The sequence below is a fragment of the Neoarius graeffei genome, chromosome 3 (assembly GCF_027579695.1).
Source record: "Neoarius graeffei isolate fNeoGra1 chromosome 3, fNeoGra1.pri, whole genome shotgun sequence".
NCBI classification, from domain to species: domain Eukaryota; kingdom Metazoa; phylum Chordata; class Actinopteri; order Siluriformes; family Ariidae; genus Neoarius; species Neoarius graeffei.
This window is the reverse complement of record NC_083571.1, coordinates 45378597-45395159: the sequence shown is the minus strand read 5'-3', so window position 1 is coordinate 45395159 and position 16563 is coordinate 45378597.

Genomic DNA, 16563 nt, shown 5'->3' with positions numbered 1-16563 from the left:
GATGCTGAGGGAGTCGTCGACCTGGTGGCACTGGAGCAGTTCATCGCACAACTTCCCAAAGGAACGGCGGAGTGGGTCCAGTGCCATCACCTGGCGTCGCTGGATCAGGCCATCGAGTTGGCTGAGGATCATTTGGCGGCTGTTCCTGCAGCAGGATCACAGATCCCCTCTTCGCTTCTCTCCTCTCTCTCTCTCTCCCTCTCCCCTTCTGTGTCTCGTCCTCGCTCCATTCCCCCACTGCGGAGGCAGGGGCCGGCTCCCTCACAGCCGGTCCGCCGCACCCACGGTGTCCTTCCGTTTCCCACTTCCGTGTCTGTCTCTTCCCCCCCTCAGGTGAGTGAGCCCCAGAGTACCGGTGCAGAGAGGAAGCCCAGGCCAGTTTGCTGGCGCTGCGGGGAGCCGGGCCACCTCCAACAGCAGTGCTCGGTGATGGAAGTGGGCGCGGTGGTTCGGATCCCCTACGCACCAGGAGCCGCCCTCGATCGGGCCGGAGCGTATCGCATACCGGTGAGTATCCAAGGGGATACATACCAGGCTTTGGTGGACTCTGGCTGTAATCAGACCTCAATCCACCAAAACCTGGTGCAAGACGAGGCATTGGGGGGAGCACAGGGGGTGAAGGTGTTGTGTGTGCACGGGGATGTTCACAGCTACCCTTTAGTGTCAGTCCACATTTTTTTCAGAGGGGAAAAATTTAGAGTAATGGCGGCGGTTAATCCTCGCCTCACCCACTCGATAATTTTGGGGACTGATTGGCCGGGATTCGGGGCATTAAGAGTGGGTCCTGCCATATTTCAGCAAGGGGAGGTCCCGGTGTGGCATTGGCGGGAGCAGCTGTCACAGAGCCGTCTACGTCATCTCTGCGTCAGAGTGAGGAGCCGCCGGCTCCTCCTCCCTCTCTCGGGGAATCCCTCGCGGATTTCCCGTTAGAGCAGTTGCGAGATGAGACTCTGCGGCATGCGTTTGACCAAGTGAGAGTAATCGATGGTCAAACGCTCCAGCCAAACGCCACCCCGTCCTTCCCTTATTTTTCTATTATGAAGGATAGATTATACCGAGTGACGCAGGACACTCAGACTAAAGAACAAATCACACAGCTCTTGATTCCAAAAAGCCGCCGGGAATTGGTATTCCAGGAGGCTGACTTTAATACCATGGCTGGACACTTAGGGCAGGATAAAACACTAGCCCGAATAATGGCCCGGTTCTACTGGCCAGGGATTCCCGGCGATGTCCGTAGGTGGTGTACGGCGTGCCGTGAATGCCAGTTAGTAAATCCAGCGACCATTCCAAAAGCGCCTTTGCGCCCTCTACCATTAATTGAGACCCCGTTCGAAAGAATTGGGATGGATCTCGTCGGGCCATTAGATCGGTCAACATGAGGGTACCGCTTTATATTAGTTCTGGTGGACTATGCAACGTGATACCCGGAAGCAGTGCCTCTTTGCAATATCTCAGCATGCAGTATTGCGGAAGCGCTCTTCCGCATCATCTCCCGAGTTGGAATCCCGAAAGAGATTCTGACTAATCAAGGCACCTCGTTTATGTCGCGAACACTGAATGAACTGTATGGGTTATTAGGTATTAAGCTGATCCGCACCAGCTTTTATCACCCACAAATGGATGGTTTAGTCGAATGATTCAATTGCACCCTCAAAAATATAATTAAGAAATTCGTAAGCGAGGACGCACGTAATTGGGATAAATGGCTCGAACTCTTGTTGTTTGCAGTGCGAGAGGTCCCACAAGCCTCCATTGGGTTCTCCCGTTCGAATTGTTATATGGGCATAAGCCGCGCGGCATTTTAGACGTGCTGTGAGAAAATTGGGAGGAGGGACCTTCACCAAGTAAAAATGAAATTCAATACGTTATTGACCTGCGCGCAAAACTCCACACACTCACGCACCTAACCCAGGAGAATTTGCAGCAGGCCCAAGAACAGCAAACCCGCCTGTATGACAAGGGTACGCACCTTAGGGAGTTCGCACCAGGAGATAAAGTACTCTTACTGTTGCCCACATCGAGCTCCAAATTAATCGCCAAGTGGCAAGGACCCTTTGAGGTCACACGGCGAGTCGGGGACGTCGACTACGAGGTGAGGCGAACGGACAGGGGTGGGGCGCTACAGATTTACCACCTCAATCTACTCAAACTCTGGAATGAGGAGGTCCCTGTGGCGTTGGTGTCGGTGGTTCCAGAGAAGGCGGAGCTGGGGCCAGAGGTTCAAAAGGGAGTATTGGCATCGCGTACCTCTCCGGTCTCCTGTGGAGACCACCTGTTGGGTCAAATTTTATTATGTGTAGATTATGATCAGAATATGAATCAGAATCAGTAGGTTAAATCAAGATATATGTAGGTTTAGTGAAATAGTAATTCTTAGCTTATTCTGTGTTAAAATTTAGTTTGAAATGACCTTAGGTCCGGCTGGACATTGTTTGGGAACATTTTGTTTATGAATGTGTATTTTGAACAGAGAAGTGTCTGAAGGTCTGTTTTAGTGTCAGATCGACTCATACCCACTTTGAAACAGTAGAATTAAAGTTCATGATCATGCTTATTCATTCAGTTGAATCTTAGGTCATGGCTTCATAAAGGCTATGAAATATACTGAAATATATTGAAATATACTATGGTAATGATTAATGTTAGTTTCATAGTTCTAGATTAGTTCCATAATGACATTATAATTATAATTAAGATCTTAAGATTCTAAGGATTTTTAGTTTAAGAGCATTAACCTAATTTAGTTATAAGTTTAATCCTGTTAGTGGTTTAATTGTTCTCTCTCTTTCAGACATATTCTCATTGTTCTTGTGGTTAAGTTGTTCTGATTTTTTATGATTATTCTCTTATAACATTCATTATTAAGAGCTGATTGTTATTTGTTATTTTACTTATGTTGATGGAATCAAGATAATCAAGATGTAATTTACTGACATTCATGTGTTAAGAATTATTCATGTTAATTATTAAGAATTAGTAAGATCCTTTCTGTGCAAACTAGTGTTTTTTGACCTTCTTCGTAGGCAAACATTAAACATTATCTATGTTTAACATTCCAAACTATTCCACGAAGAATCAGACATAATATTGATAAGCTAAAATTCTGATATCTATCTGTACCTTACTGTCAGCAAAAATATGTTATTATATTATTATGATTGATTCAAGATCATTACACACTTCTACATAGACACACACCCATAGACACACACACACACACACACGAAGACAAAACATAAACATAGCAACACTATAAGACATTCCCACAAATGTTTTCATTTTGACGAAGCGAGCGAATAAACTGGCATGTGAACAACCCACACGTGTTCTCCTGTCCGTTTCTGAGCGATTCGTCTACTTCGGGCCCGAAGGGAAGGCATTCACGAAGGAATCCAGGGTCTCTTTCTGGGTGAACCCAACAATTTGGTGTCAGAAGTGGGATACTGCCAACCAGGTGAGTAAATTTAATTTTAATTTATAATTTGATTGGTTATTGATTGGTTGACCGCCTGGTTGGTAGTAATTTCAAAAAAATAGAGACCCGTAAATTCAGGTTGGTAATCCTCGTGTGGAGGCACGGGACGTAAGGAACCTCGTAGACTTTTAGAGATTAGATTAGACCTTTTAGACTCTTGTTTACGGGACGAGACGGGGCTAGTAGAGCCACGGGATTAGGCTGGTAAACCTCGTAATTTGTTTACGGGACAGTAAGCCTCGTGAAGACGCTCCAAGGGGGAGAACTGTCACGAGAAGAGCGCGCTTTTAATCTTTGATTCCTTCGTGCGGCCATGGGGGGTAGTTGTGGTAGTAAAGAGGTACTCAGACCCGATTCTGAAGACACTCCACAGGATTGGATGAATCGATGTGATTTGGGATTCTATACTGCTCCTTGGCTGGACCTTCTAGCCGATTGGTCTACGAAACAATTTCAGTCTCGGTTAATTTATCCTCATGCAGGGACTTTTAGACCAGAGTATCTCATTTCGGCACACAAACAGATATATGAAGGATTTGGCAACCCAGAATGGGACTATGATTACATGACCAAAGGTTATTTAGAGTGGATTAGAATGAAGCCAATTTGGGATCATTTTCGTAGAATTAAAGAGACGAAAGAACAAAAGAATTCAATACCACGTCCCAAGCGTAATGCAGAGGTGAAACCTGCTTTATTTAGATCCCTAGCCTCTGCTCCTCCACTGGTACTTGAGGAAACAAGAAACATTCCTGTAGATACACCGGCGAACGCTTCATGTCCCACTGATAACGTTCCTAGCGTATCTCATAACACAGGCGCTAGAAGGAAAACTGTAATGAGCAGAAGGAACGAGACGAACGGCTCTAATACGGATTCTGACGATGAAATAAACACAGCTTGTGTGTGGGCGCGAAGAGGAAAAGGATTTAAGATCTATCCGCCTTCAGCATCAGAATTAAAAGACATTATCAAGTTATTGCCTTCGATAAACAACCCAGTCAATTTCGTAGACATGCTCGTAAGAATGTGCAGGCACAAACAAATGGTGGGTGCAGATTATCGTTTTCTCATGCATGCTGTTCTCGGTGATAAATATGATGAAGATGCATTACTAGCCGCCGTCCCTTGTTTGAAGCCGGAGAATGACGACTATGCCATGACGGAGGTGAAGGAGGAGGAGAATGGGCAGACTACGACCAAACAAGTAATGAAGTTTTACTGGAAAGATATTGATAGAGCTATGAGAGAATTAAGGGAACAATTGACGCGTTATCTGCTCTCACGAAGACAGGCTAGCCGTGATCTTTCACAGGTTACTAATTGTAAACAGGAGAAGGCTGAACTCACTTCCAAGTTTTTGACACGCTTTAGCGAGACATGGACTTGTTTGGGAAATATGCCACTGAACCAGCAGCAAAGCAATCCTCTCTTTATCTCAACATTTCTGAATAATTGTCGTCCTGATGTGCAGAAGGTGTTGAAACATCATTTGAGTGACCGGAGTAATATGGTAGTGAGAGCTCTAGGGGAGAAGGTTAGAATTTTGGAGGGAGATGATCTTTTGGATACTAAGCAGGTGGCTTGTCTTTCCGTTGCTAGTGGTTACTCACAACAGAATTGGGGTGATCCACAAGGTCGGGCGGGGAATAAGGGATTCCCCAGTGATAGATTGTGCTATTATTGTGGTAAAGAAGGACATTGGAAGCGCGAGTGTAGAAAGAAACGGATAGATGAGGATAGGGCACGGCAAAGAGCTGCTTCTGCTTCTTCTTCTAATCTTCAGCGTGGTATGTCTCTTCCTTCTCCTCCCCCTCCTTCTCCTGCTTTGCCTACGGCAAGCGTAGGCCCATATCGAGCATAGAGCTGCCTACAGAGCTGTGACCCCATGATGTTACATTGTTCTTTCGACTCTTATCTAGCTAGTGATTTGCCTGTTGTAGAATTGGTTGTGGATGGAAAGGTGCTCCCTTTCTTAATTGACACTGGTGCTACAATGTCCTCGGTGGGAAAGTCATACGAGGGTCCGATGTCTAACAAAACCGTTCGCTCTGTGGGAATTGATGGGGTCCCTTTTTCTTCCCCTTGCACTCCTCCGTTACTGGTAACCTGTCCCGCTGACCCAGCACTTCGTAAACATCACTCTTTTGTGTTGATGTCACAGTGTCCTTTTAACTTAATGGGACGGGATCTAATGAGTCTGTTACATTTATCCATTTCGTTTCAGGGATCCAAGATGACTATTTGCACTCCTGACTCGCTGCCTCCTGCTTTATCTTATCTTTCTTCACATGTGACTGTACCAAATATCTCTGCTGTTTGCATGACTTCTGTAAACTCTGTTATTCCCTCTGCTGACCCTTCTACGGCTTTGGCTGAAATTCCCTCCTCTCTTTGGGCTGAACAGAAGGATGAGGTAGGCCTGGTTAATTGTGTTCCTTATGAAGCTAAGCTGAAACATCTGCTCCCTGTTTATGTTAACCAGTATCCTCTCTCTGAGGATAAAGTCAAAGGGATTGATGTCATCTTACGGTCTCTCCTTGAACAAGGCGTGGTGAGAGAGTGTATCAGCCCGTACAATACACCTGTCAACCCCGTGCCCAAGCCAGACGGTACCTGGCATTTTACGCAGGACTTGCGTAAGATTAATGAACTGATTGTTCCTGTAGCACCTATTGTACCTGACGTTTCCTCTGTAATATCACAAGTTCCTGCTGATCATTGCTGTTTCTCCGTCATTGATCTCTGCTCTGCTTTTTTCAGCGTTCCGGTTGGAGAAAACACACAGCCTTTGTTTGCGTTCACGCACAGACGGAAGCAGTATACTTGGACACGCCTACCATAAGGTAGGCGCATACAAGGTTTTATTGATTCTCCAGCTGTGTTTTCAGCTGTAATTCGTAACGCACTTTGTGACCTCTCCCTCCCCCAGGGCTCTGTGATCCTGACCTACGCCGATGATCTTCTGATATCCGCTGAGTCCCCAGAAATCTGCCAAGCCGCATCATTGCGCCTGCTCCAACATCTGGCGAAAAAGGGTTTCAAGGTTTCCAGAACCAAGCTCCAGTTCTGCAAGGACACTGTTAAGTATCTGGGCTTTGAACTTTCACAAGGTTGTCGTAAGCTGTCAGCTGATCGGGTGCAGGCGATTCTAGACACGAAACGCCCTGCCACTAAGCATGCCCTCATGTCTTTTCTGGGTCTTATCAATTACTGCAGACAATGGATCCCTGACTGCTCCTCATATGACAAGATTCTCCGTGCTGCAATCTCTCCTCAAGACCCACAGCGACATCCTTTGACCTGGACTGACACTATGATTAACGCTTATCACTCCCTCAAAAGCGCTCTCTGCTCCGCCCCCGCTCTGGGTTTACCTGACTACTCCAAGCCCTTTCATCTCTACGCCTGTGAACAACAAGGTACGGCGTCTGGTGTTTTGGCTCAGGAGCATGGAGGGGGGATTCGTCCGTGTGCGTTCTTATCTAAAACTTTAGACACTGTTGCTCAAGGCTTGCCTGCGTGTCTAAGGGCTGTCGCCGCCTGTGCTATGATGGTTTCAGATGCAGAGAAATTGGTTTTGTCTCACCCACTGATCTTGCACTCGTCACATCAAGTTAAACAGGTATTGCAAAATTTACAGACTCAACATATGACTGCGCAGCGACGCTCCGGATATGAAACCATTCTCTTTTCTACTGACAATCTCGAAATTCGAGCCGCATCCTCTAATACTATAGGTCACGCTCTCGCACGCCTTCTTAACTCTCAGGACGACACCTTAGAGGACACTGAGCATGATTGTCTATCTGAAATCTTGCATACTACCAGTATCAGGTCTGATCTTTCCTCCAGCCCTCTGGAGACTGGGGAAGTAATCTTTGTTGATGGCTCTTGTTCTAAACCTTCAGATAATGTTTTCCTCTGTGGCTATTCTGTGTGTTCCCTGCCTGACATTGTACACGAGGCCTATGCTCTCCCGTTCTCTTCCGCTCAGGCAGCCGAATTGTATGCACTAATGCGTGCCTGTATTTTGTTTCAGGGCAAGGACGTCACAATCTACACAGACTCTCGTTATGCCTTTGGGGTGGCTCATGATTTTGGGAAGATTTGGCAGTCATGGGGCTTCCACGCCGCAGATGGGAAGCCCATTTCACACTCAACTTTAGTACAAAATCTTATTGATTCTTGTCATCTCCCTAGGTCACTCGCTATAGTCAAGACTAAAGCGCATGCCTCGGGAAACACCCCTGAACGCATGGGTAACTCTCTTGCTGATCGTATGGCAAAATTTGCTGCTGCTTCTGGTGTCATGTCTCCTGGTCTAGACTCTTCATCATGTAATACATCTTGTCTTGCTAGTAGTCTGATCCCAGATTTAGACCTTATCTCTTTACAGGCTTCAGCTTCTCCAAATGATTCTGCCTTTTGGCAGCTACAAGATGCTTATGTCGCCTCTGATGGCCTATGGTACAGCCAAGATGGCCGCCTTTGTCTTCCATCACATTGCCTTCCTTTCCTTGTGCGTGAATTTCATGGCGTAACACACCGTGCACGAAGGGGGGTAAAGGGGGACATGAACAAACTTTTCTGTATAGCTAATTTAAACAGTTTGGTGGATTCAATTCTCGAGAGATGCCTCATCTGCGCACAGAACAATCACTCCAAAGCAGTCGCGAAACACGAGTGTTTACCCATACCGACATCTCCATTCTTAGAATGGCAAATCGACTTCACACACATGCCTCCCTGTGGGCCGTTTAAATATCTCCTGGTGATTGTGGACAAATTTTCTAAATGGGTAGAAGCCTTTCCGTGTTCTAGAGAGAATGCAAAGGTAGTGACTCGTACGCTGGCAAAAGAAATAATACCTCGTTATGGGGTTCCAGATGCCATAGACTCAGACAAAGGTACCCCTTTCACCTCAAAGGTCACACAAGATCTGTGTAAGTATCTTTCACTGAACTGGCGCTTTCACATTCCATACCATCCTCAATCTTCTGGTATCGTAGAGCGTACTAATCGAACATTGAAAGACAAACTAACTAAGGCTATGCAGACCACGGGTTCCAGAAATTGGGTAGACCTATTGCCAGCCACACTGGCTGAAATTCACATGACATCGAAGCCTAGTCTCGGCGGCTATTCCCCCTACGAGATCATTTTTGGGCGACCGTTCCCTGTCCCCTGGAGAAAAGGGACTCCGGCTCTGGGTACCTCTGATTTGAAGACATATATGGATGAGTATTCTGCAGCCCTTATCGATAAATTGCATGAAATTTGTACTAAGGTCAATAGTACCATATCACTTCCACCATCAGCAAACACACACCCCTTCCAAGTAGGAGACAAAGTGCTGGTGCAATTTTTTAAACGATTTGGACAATTGGGAAAACCTCGATATAGTGAGCCTGCAGAAATAGTCGCCATTACTCGTACTGCTGTCTTAACTGACCTTTTTCCACAGTGGATTCATGCCACCCGACTGAAGAAGGCTCCATAATAAAGTTGTGTTACAATAATCAGTTGCTATTAATGCTTTTTGTGTCCCTATCCAGTCTCTTTCTCTCTCTCTCTCTCTCTCTCTCCCTTTCTCTGTGCTATAGAATTGACCTGTGTGCAAACGCTGACTGAGTTGTGCAGCCCGGCTGACTGAGAATCCATTACTGCCTGTGAGGCGTTGTGAACGAAAAGGGGGAAGAGATCTTGCGCCCAGTCTGGAATCCGAACCGTGAACCGTTTGAAACCGAACCACCTCACTACAACCATGATGGTCCACATCGCAGGTCTCGTGACATCACTGCTCGGGGCAGGGCTACCCGCCCGAGCCTTCAGGATCACTTCCTTGCTCGGGGCAGGGCTACCCGCCCGAGCCTTCGTGGTTGCTTCATCTCTGCTCGGGGCAGGGTTACCCGCCCGAGCCTTCGTGACCATTTTCCTATTGCTCGGAGCAGGGTTACCCGCTGGAGCTGGACCTCGAGACAACATCTTCTGGCAATTTGCTAACTGGACTGCACGGGCTCACACAAATGAAAGTTGTTATGTATGTCATTTGATGCCATCCTCCACTATTATTACACGCCCACCTTTGCCGTTATGCTCTGAAGCTTTATATTATGCTTGGGGGCCAAAAGGCCAACCTTCTAAATTTTGGGGCCCTTTCTGTAATTACTCTCCTCACCCTTCTGTGGTAGCAAAGTTAAACCAGACTTCTTCAGTACATGGCACAGATACCCCCGACATTATATTACAAGATTCTATTCTCACTACTCTAAAAGTAGATATGCCTTCTAATTTCACTTTCCCTCATTGTTTTAGAATGAATTACTCTCAAAAAAGTAACATTTATTTAGGACACATTCCTAAGTCTCAATGTAAGCAGATATATGATCAGAATTCCGTCACCTCTCCATGTCCTCGCTGGATCCCGAATTCATGTCGATGTAAACCTCCGCTAACTGATTGTACACTCAACAGTATCGAGTATATCAAAAATACATGTAGAGCTCATCCTAATTGCGTTCCACCACACCCTAATAATTATCCTGGTGTTAAATTGGCATTAAACTGGTACTGGTACTGCGGTAATAGTAATCTCCTTGTTTCGTTTCCCACTAAGTGGTCAGGCATTTGCGCTCCCATACAACTCAAAAACGCTATTACTGCTATCCATCCTCTCTCTGCTCATCGCCCAAAACGAGATGTTATTCATAATTTTCCACCCCTGGAACATCATCTTACTACTAGGTGGCACAGGTTTTGGACATCAATGTTTCCTCATTTTGGTGTAGCTGATCTATGGAAGAATGTAGAATTAACACATTATCGCTTGGCCAGCTTTGTTAATGAAACCATTAAAGCTGTCGATGGTATTAGAACAGAATTAACCTCCCTGCGTCTAATGACTACTCAAAATCGTATGGCCCTTGATATTTTGTTAGCAGAAAAGGGGGGTGTTTGTGCTATGATTGGAGACAGCTGTTGCACTTTTATTCCCACTAATGATAACCCGGATGGTGAAATGGGTGCAGCCGTACATCAAATGAGACAGATTGCTCAACAATTAGAACATGATGAACATGGGGATACGGCAGGGTGGGTGTGGTTTTCTGGACTGTTTGGTAATTTGTCTAGTTGGTCTGCTATTTTTTCTATGTGTATTCCTGTAGTGGTGATTGTTCTTTTGTTTATTTTCCTGGGACCTTGCATTTTGAGATGCTTGATGGACAGAATGCATAAGATGATTAATAGTCTTACCCGCAAACCTCTGCATAGAGAGAATAATGTATATTATCGTCCTGCTAGGGTGTAACACTAATCTTAATCATAATCTTACTTACTTACATGTTTACTTAAAATCTAGTTAATACTGTAATTAGTATTAAAGGGGGGGATTGTTGGGTCAAATTTTATTATGTGTAGATTATGATCAGAATATGAATCAGAATCAGTAGGTTAAATCAAGATATATGTAGGTTTAGTGAAATAGTAATTCTTAGCTTATTCTGTGTTAAAATTTAGTTTGAAATGACCTTAGGTCCGGCTGGACATTGTTTGGGAACATTTTGTTTATGAATGTGTATTTTGAACAGAGAAGTGTCTGAAGGTCTGTTTTAGTGTCAGATCGACTCATACCCACTTTGAAACAGTAGAATTAAAGTTCATGATCATGCTTATTCATTCAGTTGAATCTTAGGTCATGGCTTCATAAAGGCTATGAAATATACTGAAATATATTGAAATATACTATGGTAATGATTAATGTTAGTTTCATAGTTCTAGATTAGTTCCATAATGACATTATAATTATAATTAAGATCTTAAGATTCTAAGGATTTTTAGTTTAAGAGCATTAACCTAATTTAGTTATAAGTTTAATCCTGTTAGTGGTTTAATTGTTCTCTCTCTTTCAGACATATTCTCATTGTTCTTGTGGTTAAGTTGTTCTGATTTTTTATGATTATTCTCTTATAACATTCATTATTAAGAGCTGATTGTTATTTGTTATTTTACTTATGTTGATGGAATCAAGATAATCAAGATGTAATTTACTGACATTCATGTGTTAAGAATTATTCATGTTAATTATTAAGAATTAGTAAGATCCTTTCTGTGCAAACTAGTGTTTTTTGACCTTCTTCGTAGGCAAACATTAAACATTATCTATGTTTAACATTCCAAACTATTCCACGAAGAATCAGACATAATATTGATAAGCTAAAATTCTGATATCTATCTGTACCTTACTGTCAGCAAAAATATGTTATTATATTATTATGATTGATTCAAGATAATTACACACTTCTACATAGACACACACCCATAGACACACACACACACACGAAGACAAAACATAAACATAGCAACACTATAAGACATTCCCACAAATGTTTTCATTTTGACGAAGCGAGCGAATAAACTGGCATGTGAACAACCCACACGTGTTCTCCTGTCCGTTTCTGAGCGATTCGTCTACTTCGGGCCCGAAGGGAAGGCATTCACGAAGGAATCCAGGGTCTCTTTCTGGGTGAACCCAACACCACCTCTCCCTGACACAACTCGCGGAGGTTGCCCAGTTGCAGACCGAATTTTCGGACATGTTCTCGCCCCTGCCCAGCCGCACCGACCTCATAGAGCACCACATTGAGATGCCCCCGGGGGTGGTAGTGCCTAGCCGCCCTTACAGGCTACCCGAACAGAAGAAAAAAGTGGTTCGGGAAGAACTTGAGGCCATGCTCAAAATGGGCATCATTGAGGAGTCCCACAGCGACTGGAGCAGCCCGGTGGTCTTGGTACCCAAGGCCGACGGGTCGGTCTGGTTCTGTGTAGACTATAGAAAAGTCAACACGGTGTCTAAATTCGATGCGTACCCAATGCCTCGTATTGATGAGTTGCTCGATCGACTAGGCACGGCTCGCTTTTACTCGACACTGGATTTGACAAAGGGTTATTGGCAGATCCCCTTGACTCGATTATCCCGAGAAAAAATGGCCTTTTCCACACCATTCGGCTTACACCAGTTTGTCACACTTCCTTTTGGGCTGTTTGGGGTGCCCGCTACGTTTCAGTGGCTGATGGATAGGGTCCTCTGCCCCCACGACACCTATGCTGCCGCGTACCTTGACGACATCATTATTTATAGTAATGACTGGCCGTGGCACCTACAACACCTGAGGGCCGTCCTTAGGTCGCTGAGGCGGGCGGGTCTCACAGCCAACCTGAAGAAGTGTGCGATTGGGTGGGTGGAAGTACGGTATCTGGGCTTCCACTTGGGCAATGGGTAGGTGCCTCCCCAAATTAACAAGACTGCAGCAATTGTGGCCTGCCCGAGGCCCAAGACCAAAAAGGGGGTGAGACAGTTCCTGGGGCTGGCTGGCTATTATCGTAGGTTTATACCTAATTATTCAGACGTCACCAGCCCGCTGACTGATCTGACTAAAAAGGGGGCACCAGATCCGGTACAGTGGACGGAGCAATGCCAGTGGGCTTTTTCTGAGGTAAAGGCTGCACTGTGTGGGGGGCCACTGTTACACTCCCCTGACTTTTCTCTCCCTTTTATATTGCAGATGGACACGTCGGACAGAGGGCTGGGGGCTGTTTTGTCCCAGGAAGTGGAGGGGGAGGATCGCCCAGTGCTGTACATTAGTTGGAAGCTGTCAGTGCGTGAGGAGCACTACAGCACCATAGAGGAGTGCCTGGCCATCAAGTGGGCAGTCCTCGCCCTCCGTTACTACCTGCTGGGACGCCCTTTCACCATCTGTTCGGACCACGCGCCCCTCCAGTGGCTCCACCGCATGAAGGATGCCAACGCGCGGATCACCCATTGGTATCTGGCTCTCCAACCCTTTAACTTCAAGGTGGTCCACAGGCCGGGGGTGCAGATGGTCATGGCGGACTTTCTCTCCTGTCAAGGGGGGGGAGTCGGCTGCAGGCCGGACAGCTGCCCGGCCTGAGTCGGGCGGTGGGGGTATGTGGCAGTGGGGGCGTGGTCAAGTGTCGGTCTGTGACCGGAGGGCGGAGTCAGGGAAGGTAAGTGGCAGAATCACTACACCTGATGTGAATTAACCTGTGTTTGTGTGTCTTCCCAGCAACCACGCCCTATATAAGGAGAGAGAGGGCAGAGGAAGGGAGTGCTCTCCCGCACCAGATGACTTTTTTTTTTTGTGTGTGTGTGTGTGTGTGTGTGTGTGTGTGTGTGTGTGTGTGTGTGTGTGTGTGTGCGCGTGCAACTGGGAGAGTGTGAAAAGTTAAAGCTGAAAAGCAAAAATAAAAGAGTTTTGGAACTCAGTTCTGGCCTGCCGTACTTCTGTGCTCCACCCACCCACTCTGACTTCTACACACTTAAATATGGATTTGAAGTGGCACAGGTGGCACAGTTTCTCCTTTGTGGGAGAAAGTGGTTAGGTATTGTGGTTATTTAATAATAGAGCCTTGACTATCCACTAAGTAATGTTAACAGTGAGGTTTTGACTTATTTTCATTGTCTTCAGTTGCTTATATGTGTGAAAGTTACATATCTTCCTAGTCCTACTCTTTTCCATGGTGGAAAAAGACTCCACCATGGAGTTCAAGACTGTCAAAAATTACACACATCAATGCCATGCAAGTCTTGTTGAAAATATAGTGGGTGTCCATGAGGTGCTGATATGTACAATCAATCAATCAATCAATCAATCAATCAATCAATCAATCAATCAATCAATCAATCAATCAATGAGGTCAGAAGTTTACATACAGTGACATGAATGCCATATTGGAAATGGATGTCATGGCAGTATTTGGGCTTTCAGTAATTTCTTTGAACTGTTCTTTTTCTGTGGCAGAATGATTGTACAGCATACATCTTCAATTTAAAAAAACACTAGAATTTGGTGCAAAGGTTTTAATTTTCTTTGGGCTTTCTGAAATCAACACAGGGTCAAAATTATACATACAGGGTCAAAAATTTGCATACGCTCACTTAGGTTATTGATTCAGAAACTTCCAAAATGTCTCTTATCATGCCAAGGCTGAGGTCAATAAACTTCCTGTTCGTGATCATGATTGATTACAGCTGGTAACGTCTCTGTGTCTTCATAAAAAGGATTTGTTTACAGCACTCTTTGGATTGACCAACACACAGTAAAATGGGAAAGTCCAAGGAGCTCAGTGCAGATCTGAGAAAGAGGATTGCAGATATACACAACACTGGAATGTCTCTTGGAGCCATTTCTAAAAAACTGCAAATTCCAAGATCAGTTCAAACAATTGTATCCAAGTTATTGTGAGGTGTAGTCACTTTGCTTCAAGAAAACCCAAACTGTCACCCTCAGCTGAAAGGAAATTGGTTTGGATGGTCAGGAACAACCTGGGAACCACCATGGCACAGCCCTGCCATGAACTGGAAGCTGATGGATCACTGTCTACAGTTCAGATCACCATGGACTAAGAGGCTGCTATCCAAGAAATAACCCCCTGCTCCAAAATTGACACCTTTAAGCTTAACTAAAGTTTGAAGCTGACCACACAGACAAAGAAAAAGCCTTCTGGAGGATAGCTGTATGGTCAGATGAGACAAAGGTTGAGTTGTTTGGCCACAATGACCATCATGTACAGAGGGACACTGTACCAGCTAGTGGTGGTGGTAGCAGCATCATGCTCTGGGGTTGTTTTGCTGCCAGTGGAACTGGTTCATTGCACAAAGTGGATGGAATAATGAAGAAGGAGGACTACCTCAGAATTCTTCAGCATAAACCATCAGAAACTTGAACATGATTTGGAACTTGGGAGTTACAACAGGACAATGAACCCGAACATGCATCAGAGCTGGTTGTGGAGGAAAAAGCAGGCTAACATTAAGCTTAAAACAAGTCCTGACTTCAGCCCAATTGAAAATATATGGACCATGCTTATAAGTTGAGTCCATGCCAAGAAAAAAAAAATTACTTGAACTCTACCAATTCTATCATGAAGAATCATGAAATATCCAACCACAATTCTGCCAGAAGCCTGTTCATGGTAAACAAAAATGTTTGGTCAAGGTGAATCTTGTGAAGAGACATTTTACCCAAATATTAGGTGTGCTGTATGTACATTTTTGACCTTGTATGTATAATTTTGACCCAGTGTTGATTTCAGAAAACCCAAAGAAAATTAAAACTTATGCACCAAATTCTAGTGGTGTTTTTTTTATTAAATATGTATGCTGTACATTCTGCCACAGAAAAAGAACAGTTCAAAGAAATTACTGAAAGCCCAAATAGTGCCATGACATTCATATCCAAGATGACATTCAGGTCACTGTGTGTAAACTTCTGACCACAACTGTGTGTGTTTAAAATGTGCAATATAAGCACTATATTTCACTACATTTAAAGTATTTAAAGAAAAAGTCAAGCAACGAAGCACAAGGATTTAAATAGGGTTATTATTTTGGGAGAAGACAAAACAGGTGAGACTGATTATAGGTCATGTGATTTGAAGCTGCTTGGAAATTTTGTGGTTGAAATCAACACTGACATGAAAAAAAAAAGTATATTACTGTTCAGCAGTTTGCTCTGAGTAGAACCAACATTTAATCATTTCGGTTCTTACATTCCAACCTTAACATTATGTTCCTAAAATGGTTAAAACAAAAAACATTATGAAAAACTGGTTAATTCAGTTTGTTTGTTGCAGGGGTGTGTGTTCAGGCTCCTGCTGTGCAATGAAGAGGGAGTCATGGAAAAAAGAAAGGTAACAAGTGATTGTATACACCTATGTGTGGTTTACAACAGACTAATTTAAGTGTCTTTTTTTTTCCACCACAGTAGACTGCCAAGCACCAAATGGAGGGAAAGGTGACTGCATGTGCCTTCACCTGAGTTGAGCTGAAATGAAACTGAACAGTGTGATACGATGAGTGCATTGCTTAAAAGGGATTACACCTCCACTCACTGTATCTCCTGCCTCCTGTGTTCTCGTTCCCAACCCTATTAACCAGGCTTGTCTTGGTTCGATTTTATTTAATCACTCAAAATCCAAAAACACTTATTAACCTAATAAAATAGTCATTCACTTATTGCATTTAGCATACTCTCGTATCCAGAGCAATTTATAGAACTGCA